Source organism: Pristis pectinata, chromosome 27, assembly GCF_009764475.1.
Source record: "Pristis pectinata isolate sPriPec2 chromosome 27, sPriPec2.1.pri, whole genome shotgun sequence".
Classification (NCBI taxonomy): Eukaryota; Metazoa; Chordata; class Chondrichthyes; order Rhinopristiformes; family Pristidae; genus Pristis; species Pristis pectinata.
The window spans coordinates 9,561,331-9,572,466 of NC_067431.1; positions in this window are offsets into that span (position 1 = coordinate 9,561,331).

An 11,136-nucleotide genomic window follows, 5' to 3' on the forward strand; every position below is an offset into this window, starting at 1 on the left:
TTGCCCCCACACAGGCTTGGCATGGACTCAATAAGCTACTTCAGTGCTGCATCCTCCCCATAATTCTGTTTATATGCCATTTGCCTCAACTATTTCACACTGATGAAGTCCCACATAAAAGGTCGGTGCCTAACATTAAAACACATGATATTGTGGACAAACAACAGTGAATAGAAATAAATGGCTCTTTTTTTTCAGGGTGGCAGGGTGGGGTACCAGAGTCATCTCTGCTTGGCCTTCAGCTATTTGTCATGTAGATCAATGATGTGGATGAAGGAACAGAATGTAATATTTTGAAGCTTGTTGATGACACTAAACTAGATTATAGTGAAACCTAGACAGATTGAGCAACTGGGCAAAACCATGATGGGTGCAATTTTATATGGACAAATGTGAATTTAACCAATTGGATCAAAAAAAAAGAATGGCAGAGTATTATTTGAATGGTGCGAGGTTGGGAAACATTGATACACAAAGACACTTGGATGGGAGGGATGGCATGAATGCTGCATGATGAGAGATTCAACAAAGTTTGTATTCACTGAAGTTTAGAAGGAGGGAAGGAATCTCAATGAAATTTACAAGATTCTAACAGGAGTAGACAGGCTGGATGCAGCAAGGATGTTTCTTCTGGCTGGGATGTCCAGTATGAGTGGTCACAATCTCCAGTCACAAGACAGGAGATTGAGAACCAAGATAAAGAGAAATTTCTTCATTCGGAGGATGATGAATATGGGGAATTCACAGCTACAGATATTGTGAAGGTCGTCACTGAATATATTTAAGAAGAAGGTATGTTTCTAGGCTCATGATAGGGAGAAAGCGAGGATGTGGTATTGAATGATGGAGCAGCGTGAAGGGCTGAATGGCCTACCCCTGATCCTGTTTTCTATTTGTCTTTCTTTTCAACTTGCTTTCTGCTGAAGTTCTCAGAAATTCTTATAAATTAGAAGAATTTCTCAGATTTAATATGCCAAACCCTTTCATAAGTTTAAAGATCACAATTAGGTCATTACTCAATCCTCGTTTTTATGGTGTGCCCCAGTTACAATGTTTAATTATAATGTTTAAAATACATTTAAACAAGTATATGGATCAGAAATGTTTAGAGGGATATGGCCAAATGCAGGCAAATGGGACTAGCTCAGGTGGATGACTTGGTTGGCATGGATGAGTTGGGCTGTCCCCATTCTGTATAACTCTATGACTCTGCACACTTTATCCTGATAGATAAAACCTAGCTGTTCTAGCACCAAGACTTTAAGATATACGATATTGTAGCAATGAAATCGTCCCCTACTAGTTCTAAATCTAATTTAAATTTTAAGAACTCGTTTTGCTGATAGTTTTCACAGGTGAGGAATTAAAGGAATCTATGTCTACCATTACAAATGAGACAAGTGGGTGGAAGGTCATCATTCGCTGCTATCACTTGAGTACTGTATGTAATGATAATGGCTGTGCCAAAGATGAATTACTCAGCAAGAATATTGGACAATCTCTTGACTGGCCTTCAACAATTAACTTTTTTCCAGCTAGTTTTTGCCAACTTGTCCTGGATTGGCAGTACAAATGCATTCTCGTCTATTTATCTTGTTACCTTGTTGATTCCCTTTATGTCATATCAAACACACAGTGGAAAAGCCCTCCCACAAAGAGTACAAGAATTGTAATAAACTGCAAGTGGAGAGATGAAACAAAAAGCACCACTTTTCATTCCCTTCTGCTGTTGCATTATGGAAATCTCATGTGATGGAATGTCAGAGAAACTTTCAACTTGTCAATTCAAATGGCTTAAGTGCATATTAAATATCCCACACCAATGATGAAACAAATGATCAAGTTCTTCATTTAACTCATCACCATATTTGCCTACATACATCAAAAAGTAGGTCAGTTATTCCAACTAATTGTGTGTGCTTTCATCCTTCAATGCAGTGAGTAGATCGAATTATTTTTTCCTTCTCTATTCCTTTTAATCCTTTTCCCTTTCCAGGAATCAATCAGCTCTAATCTTGATGATGGCTCCACTTTCAATCTTCTGCATTTAATCTGGTGTCCATGGCTCACTGTTCTGGACCAACGTCAGCCACTGGCAACTGTCTGTGTCCAGTCCTGGGAACTCATAATTTTTAGTGACATTATTTAAGCAATTTTAAGTTAAAAAAAACACCATCCATATTTTGCACAGAAGGATGGTTTCTCCGTTAAGAGCTCTGCATTATTGTTGGAAAACATAATATATATGCATCTATATTCTTCCTTTTGTGAGTTAAGAACAACTCTTGACAGTTTCAGATTTATGTTAATGTACACATCATTAAATGAGAACAATGTGTCTAGTTATAGCAATGCAAATGTTACAAAAAGAAGGTTGGAGTGCAAAATAATGATTGTTTTAACTTTTCTTCTTCCAAATGAACATCTAGGATTTGCTTCTGTTCCAATGTTTCAGTGAAAAAAAAGGGCAATGTATAAGGAATCATTTTCCATTCAACGAATTTGCATTGTTTTGTAGGAGCCTTGGCTCAATTGCATCACCCTCACCTCTCACGTAAGGTCTGAGACATGAACTTCTGATATAAGTTGATACATCAGTTCAGTGTCCGAGGTGCAGTCATTTGATTTGGATGTTAAATTAATGCCTTCTTCCTCTCAGGTAGATGTAAAAGACCCTCAGGCACTATTTTGTAGAAGACGAGAGAAGATTTCTTTGTTTTCTGGTGAGTATTTAAGCCTTAGGTTAAATTCTCTGGTTATCAATTAACTGTCACTTGGGGCATGGCTGCTCACAAAATGGCTGTCCTGCTACTCATGGTGTAATACTTACTCCTTTCCAAAAATTCTTGACTTTACCAACTATATTGTGGCATAGATTCTCCTCCTCCTCCTCCTCCTCCTTATTCTTCTTTGTTTGCCTTGGGATTGAGGATGACTTATTTCCACTCCAGTTCTGTTTGTTCTGAAGTGGCCTGTGTGGGATCTGCAGAATAGGCCACAGGTGGGGCAGGAGTTGCCTGATGTTACAGGGGCACATGAGTAGGTTGTGATGTGGTGTACTCCATTTGCCATTTACATGAGGGTTCCATATGTTCATGGATGCAAGGTTCTCAATGCCATCTTGAATTCTCTTTTTCCATTGTGAACAATCGTGGACCGGAGATTCCCGGGAGAAAGTCATGATACTACACCTTTTCAAGAAGGCTGTGAGAAGAATGTTTGGGCAGCATGCAAGAGCACAGCCTGCTCATCACCTGAACAGAAGTAACACCTCAATGTAGGGATGTTGTGCTGGGTAAGGACACTAACATTGGTTTGCTTCCCATCAATGGATTTGGAGGATGTTGTCGAGACTCTTTTGACAGTACCTCTAGAATGCTATTGATGCCTTCAGAATGCAAGTCTTTCTTTATTTCATTGAGACTTAATTGTGACATAATTGCCATTTTTTTTTCAGTTTTTGACTGAACATAAATACAACAGGCGATCAAATGTTTTATTCAATTGGTGACACGTATTTGCTATCACAGTAATCCCTTACATCTAGAATGTGGGGCACTTATGGTATTTGGATGTAATTTAATGGACTTTAACTTCACTTTCCATAAATATTTCATCTTCATTAGTTAATAGTTATTGTTAACAACTATTATGTGGAGAAAGGGATGTATGTAGTGATTATCAATATTTAATGACAATGGTGGCAAGTAATGTGAATGAACTAATGCAAACTTAATATTTAATAAAAATCTGTTAACCTTTTGATAATGAAGGAGAGCCCTGAATCTGATATAAATTATGCATTTTCTGTTTATTTCAGTGCTTTACCTTAAAATACAAAGTTTTTTTTGGAAGTTAAATCCCATCCAAGCATGTCAGCATATATACTCAGACAGCTGAGCGCTTGCACAGACACACACACACACACACTCACACCCTCACACACCCTCATGCACTCACAATCATGTTCAGACCTGCTTCTGCACCCATATATACTCATTCTCGCAAGTATTAATATTCACTGTTATTCACAGTATTGGCAGCCAACTGCACACACTCGAGCTGGCTCTCTGTTTGCTTGGGGAAATAGAAACTTAAAACCTGGAAACATGTGGAGGGTCTGTCCAGTCCCCCCACCACTTTCTCTGTAACTTCAAATTATCTTTATTATTTCTCCTTCACAGTTCTGACAAAGGGCCTCAGACCTGAGGTGTTGGCTCCGTTTCTCATTCCACAGAAGCTGCCTGGTTTGCTGAGTTTTGTTTCAGCATTTTCTGTTTTTGTTTCACATTTCCAGCATCAGCAGTTTTTGTTTTATTCTTATTTGCAGAAAATAAATCTCTTCACGGAATGTAAATCTGGACAACAGCTACAGAATCATTCACTGTTGTCAATAAGAAAAGATAATCGAAAAAGATTAATTCTAATTTTAAGAAAAGGAGCTTATTTAACAAGCAGAGAAGAGAAAATATTCATAATATCAGTAGTGCTTTGGAAAAGAGAGTGGGAGACTGAAATAATGTGAGGTGTTATATTTTGTGTGCATAAAAAAAGCATATGAGAATGGATTCAATGAGTGGAATTCAAGATTATTTTTGAAAATATATTTCAAGTAACTGGTAAAACTGTGAAAACTGATTGGAAAAGGATAAGGCAATTGCATTTTATGTTTTATAAAAAGGTACACAGAGTTCAGGAATAATGAAATAATAGATTCCAACAAAACATTGTTTCGGCTACAATTAAAGTATTGAATGCAGTTTTGAAAACTTCTATATTAGAAAGGCTTTGAGACTGTAATCTCTTGTAACAATCTCTTTTCTGAATTTTCTGTGACTTTTTCAAATAAACTCCATCTTTTCTCAAAAAGGATATATTACTTTTAGCACATTTTTGTTCCCATAGTGTATTTATTTTATTTTTCTTTTATCGAAGTTTAACAAACAAAACTGACTGTTTCAGAAGCTCTCCCATTAGACAGGAGCCTGAGGGCACATACCACCAGGTTCAAGGACAGCTTCTATCCCACTGTTATAAGACTATTGGACAGTTCCCTTATACGACAAGATGGGCTCTTGACCTCACAATCTACCTTGTTCCGACCTTGCATCTTATTGTCTACCTGCACTGCACTTCTTCTGTAGCTGTGACACTTTACTCTGCATTCGGTTATTGCTTTACCCTGTACTACCTCAATCCACTGTGTAATGAATTGATCTGTATGAACGGTATACAAGTTTTTCACTGTACCTTGGTACAAGTGACAATAATAAACTAATACCAATACCAATACAAAAACTTTGGAATGTAGCATGTCTTGGAAAATGAAACACATAGACCATTGTCCATTTTATTCTGCAAAATGTCTCTTTTTTTCTATCCCTAACATGCAAAAGAGGCAAAGTTTACTTACTTTCTTCATACTTGCTATGTGCTAACACAGCCTTTACAAACACTAACCAAAATGGCCTCTGCCAATGATCAAAACAGTGAAACAAGATCAGCCCCCAAAAGCAGCATGACCCTACTCTCTTGGAAGAGAACACAATTGTATGCAATTATACATACAATTATATATTCTGTATGAATTATATACATTACTACACTCTCAGATGTGATTTCTCTTTTATTAAGTGTCTAAGTGCAGTCACTTAATAAAAGTTTTTAAAAGTGGTTTTTCAATTCAATGCAGAACAAAGCAACTACTTTACTGGAATACATGAGCTGCCATATCCATTTGTTTTTGTTGATTCTATTGCAAATACTTCACTGGTCGTTGGTCAAAATCAAAGAGTCATATTGACGTGAAAACAGAATATGCTGGAAATACTTGACAGGTCAGGCAACATCTGTGGTGAGAGAAAAAAAGTCATTGTTTCAGATCCATGACCTTTCATTAGACTTTTGTACTGCACTGACATCTGTGTTTAGTAATTAGAGCAACAGTTATACTGACTCATGTTACAGAACTCTATGACTTACAAGAATAAACAGTGACCAACTGAAATTGGAGTGTACTCTGGATTAGCAAAGGAATGTCTTTCCAAAACACCATTGCCAAGGGGGTCAATTAGTCCTGTTCACACCAGTATATAGAACCTAAACATCCTAATGAATCAGCAGACACATTCTGATATGAAAAATCTTATATTCCTTCATCTTCTGAGTTATTTCTGTGACCTATCCTAAACTCAATCTTGTGATACAATTGCTCTTAATAGTGTTGTCCCCAGCTGAATTTGATTGTTATGGGAATGAGTCTATACAAAAAAATGTTTAATTAGATGTGATTCTACCCTCATGGTATGATTATATGTGGAGTACCTTACTTGTCACCTTGTCTCCAAATTCCTCAAAACTGTGATTTTAGTTTCAATAGAAAGATGACACATCCTTTAACCTTGTCAATAGTAGTCCTTCCACTTCAATCACATTCAGATCTTGCTTAAGCTTTGCTGCTGGAACTTATAGCAGTATATCAAATGAGCTCATCATTGTTAATTCAGACTGCTGCCTTTTAAAATCCAATGTGTGAACAAATTCCATGCAGTATATACTGTTGTAAGAATGCCATGGACTATATGAGCTTTTAATTTATCATGGACTAAGCCATAAACACGAGTTGGATGTGAGAAATTTGTCCATCAAGGATCAATTGGACATATAACATGCACATGAAAATGTGGTGTGTTGCAGACTTGAAATTATTATTTTGTTTTCTCCTGTGAGAAATGGAGATATATTTAAGGATAGGGAACTTTTTCAAATGTGTTAATATATGTCTCGTCCACTGCATCACAGATACAGGTATCCAGGTTCTCAGATGCTGTCTATGCAAAGTTTATATGTTCTTTTTGTTTCCTACAGGTGTTCTGATTTCTTCCTATATTCCAAAGATGTGCTGATAGCCTTATTGGCTACAGTAACCTATCCGTTAATGATGGGCATGTCTGGGAGATAGAGAGAGTAAGTTGTAGGAATACGGGGGAATGGGACTAATTGATTACTTCCCTGGGATCTGGCTGAATGGCCTTCTCCGATGTTGTAAAAAGTATAAGATAAGATAATGAGTTAATACCTGCTATTTCCTGGGACTTAATGTATTTTCTAAATTCCATTATAAATCATGCATGGAAGTATGTATTTTTAAAACAAAAACTCTGAGGGATGAAAATAAATGAGTAAATTTCAGCTTTTCAATTATTGTGAGATAACATTAAGGAGCTACATAAATGCAAGTTTTAAGTGGATGAGAGGTATGGGATGTAGAATCGGTTCGGAAAAATTGTATGAGTGAGAGAGAAAATGATAAATCAACACTTCTGTTTAATTAGCCAGTTAGATGAATTCCAGAAATTAACCACTTCCTGTTACCATGACAACTCTGACATCCTAGTTAAATGATACTGGAACTGAGCTTATTTGGAGATAATAGTGTAAACACATCATTAACTCAAACTGGTGCTGGACCATATGAAACTTGCTACCAACTCTCACCAAGACTGTGCTCTAAAAATATGTGATGCGGCCCTGGATGAGATGTTTATATTCTCATTAACCATATGCATAAATGATTTAAAACATTTCAACAAGGTACAGGCAAATTAATGGAAAGAACTGCTCAATTCTCTTTGTTCAAATGTCTTAGATTTATGCCTGACAAACACAACATTAGAAATACTAATTCATTAAAATTAACCCATAATAATTTAAGCCATGAAATATCATTAAGTCAAGGCTTTGGAATGGGAATGTTGCAATTAAATAATGTTTAAGTCAATATGGTATATATATTGATCATTTTTATTTCTCACCTTTCACTGGTACTGAGGCCTTGTTTCTTTATTTCCTTTCCAATACTCATGAGAGATTTTTCAACTGTTTACCGTCGTTCTGGTGGATAATGGTTTCTAATTGGTTTGTTGTCATAATTGATCTGTATTTAATCCTCTGGAAAACTAATAGTTGTTAAGGGCATTGCCTATTTGAACTGGCCCATACAAATCAGGGAGAGCACAATCTAGATATCTTCATCAGGTGTTAGGTTAATACAAAAGAAAGGATTCTACAGATAACTTGACAAATGACCAATGAAGCAATATGTTTGTGCCTTACTTTCTTGTACACTCATGTCTTGGTTAAACCATGAAGGATGGGCATTTAGATGACATCAATAGTTTTATCTTTGAGTGACTCTATTTTGAGTTGGAAATGTCAAAACTCAAGCAATGTAAATTGGACATCAAAAGATATTGATATGATGGTGACAAGTTAGGAGGAGGCCATTTGGCCCATCATTTCCACCCTGGCTCCCTACCAGACTGCCTTTGGAATTCTGAAAGTTTGATATTTCCCACTTGCTGCATCAATCATGTTGCTCATATGGTTTCATTTGAGCAACTGTAATCAATCTGAAAACCTGCTGCATAATTTTTATCCAAGAAACCAAGATTTCAAATTAAAAGCCAATTGAGGTGTAAACTATATGTTCCCAATGTGCAGAACATTGGGAGGGTTCTTGATTAATTTTCATCAACAAATAAATTCGGCCTTTCCAAGAAAAGTTGTTGGTCCATGGAACTGAAAGGTGTTACGTTTATAATTGTTTATTTTAACCTATTTTTGTTGATTTGTGGAAATGATGGGCCAAATGGCCTCCTTCTAACTTGTCACCATCATATCAATACCTTTTGATGTCCAATTTACAAAGAATATTCTTCTGAGTATTAAATTCTGATGTCTCTTGAGAATCCCTGGCCCATGACAACTCAAAGTGGAGAAAGAGCAACTGGGGTGGTATTGAGAACCTCGAGTCCATGCATCAGGAGTGCACAGAAGCCCAGTGTAATTGGCAGAAGGAATGCACTACCTCACAAAGTACCCATGTGCCTACCCGATCAGGGATCTTTGTTCCAACTGTGGAAGAGTCTGTTCCCACATTGGCCACATCATTCTCTTCATACCACACAAAACCAATATTAATCTTCATCTTTATGGATTATCTAAAAGGAAGGAGTAGAAGGATTAAGTTCCAATGTGTGAAAACCTAATTTAGGAATAGCCAATGTAAGAAAACTGAAAGTTTATTTATCAAGAAGTTAATCAGCAAATACCATCAGCTATTTTATTTACTTTTTTGAGTGGTCACCAGGAATCCGTGAGAAAAATGCTCTGGTCTTACGTTTGTTTTCTCTGGACATAAAAGTAATAATGAAATGCTTACAGTTCAATAGAATGCTACATTTAATGCAGTGAGATAATGAAAATATAATTAAGAAAGGGAAATTCCATGTGTTTGATCTGAACTACTGACATGCACCCCAAGTGTATGTGAGTGAAATACAAAGCAGCCTGGTTTATTGTCTTCGAGTCAGAGTCAGACACCACAGAAACAGGCTCTTCAGCAAACCAAGTCTGTGCATCCACCATCAAGAACCCACTTACACTAATCTTACGCTAATCCCATTTTATTCTTCCCACATTGTCATTAACTCCACCCCATATTCCACCACTACCCCTGGAGGCAATTTGCAGCAGACAATTAACCTTCATTCTGCACATCTTTGGGACGTGGGAGGAAACCGGAGCACCCGAAGGAAACTCACCCGTTCACAGGTAGAACATGCAAACTTCGCATGGACAGCTCCCGAGGTCAGGATTGAACTGTGCCAGTGTACTACCCAACTTCGCCACTGTTTCATTCCGGATATGAAGGAAATAAAAAGAAAGCGGTTGGCAAAGGAACCAAAGGTGATATAACAAGAACTTTATGTGGCGAGTGGTTAGGGTTTGGATTTTAATGCCGGGGGAGAGTGGGGGCAAATTTGTTGTGGTATTTCAAAAGAGTTAAGTATCTGAAAATAAAGAATCAGTAGAGCTACGGGGAGAGCGTATGAGAGTAGGCCTAGTTGGAGTCCCCTTACTCTGAGCTGTGAAGAACTTGATGGGCCAAATGGCCTCCTTCCATGCTGTAACCATTCTATATGTCTGTGAATCTATTGACATCTGCTGTGTGTAGTTGATGGCATCTAACCTTGATGTGAGAGGATGGATTAGAAAACTGCATTGCAAATGATTCTAAAGCTTAGAACGTTAAGGGAATATCTTGATGTTATTGAGCTGCTTTTCACCGAGGAAAAGAAAATTGAGACAGAATTCGATGCATTTTTTAAATGCTAAAAAGAATGAAAAGGGCAGAAATAATCAACGTACTGTATCTGGGCACAACTGCAAATGCAGGTGTAGAAGGTGTGGATAGAAATGGGAAAATATTCCGGTGAGACAAGAGATTGAAATGATATTGAAATCTGCACAGAGCATTGAACATAGAAAGTAGAAATTACATGAGGAGCCATCATTTAATATGCTCCATTTTTCTGCTCCTATCCCCTGATTCTAAGATTATGCTTTTGAAATCTTTCAAGTTTTAATTTCTTCCTGGTTTACAGGTTTTAACTCATCAATTTGCTACTTGTGGCACCTGCATACTTCCACACATTATCACATTATTCAAATTGTTAGTTATCATAATTAGCACTAAAAAAAATTGTTACCAGTTAGTGGCTAAAATGGAAGCAATTTGCCACCCAGAGTTCTAAAAATTCATTGTTAAGGAGCCTCATAATCTCACACAATAATTAATGGGAGAGTTAGAGGAGGGTATTTCAGAGCTGCTGCCTGATGCTAATGAAAACACAGACCTGGGCAAAGAGAGTGTTGGGAGCAGATGAAGGCAGTTGGTTCTCAGAAAGGTTGAATGCTGAAAGAGGTTGTGGAGAAAAACAAGGGTTTAGTCATGGAAGAACTTAGATGTGAGAACTTACAAGAAGTGTTGTATTATATGTGTAATGTTGGATGTGAGCAATAATTGTAGCTTTAAAGCTGTTATTTCTTTTAGGATTGTGTCATGCAGCTAATTGCTGTCTAGGTTGCAATGATATTTATAGGAAGTTCCAGAGAGGCAGTTAGTGAAGAGCCCTTGAATACTCCAATCAAACCTATCCCTTTAGGATGTGATTCATTGTTGAAGTATTGTGGATTTTTATCCTATGCAATATGACTGAAATTTTTGTTGACATCAGTCTACTGGTTGGAACATCCACTTCCCAGGCAGCAAGCCTTTTCCACTGCTGATTC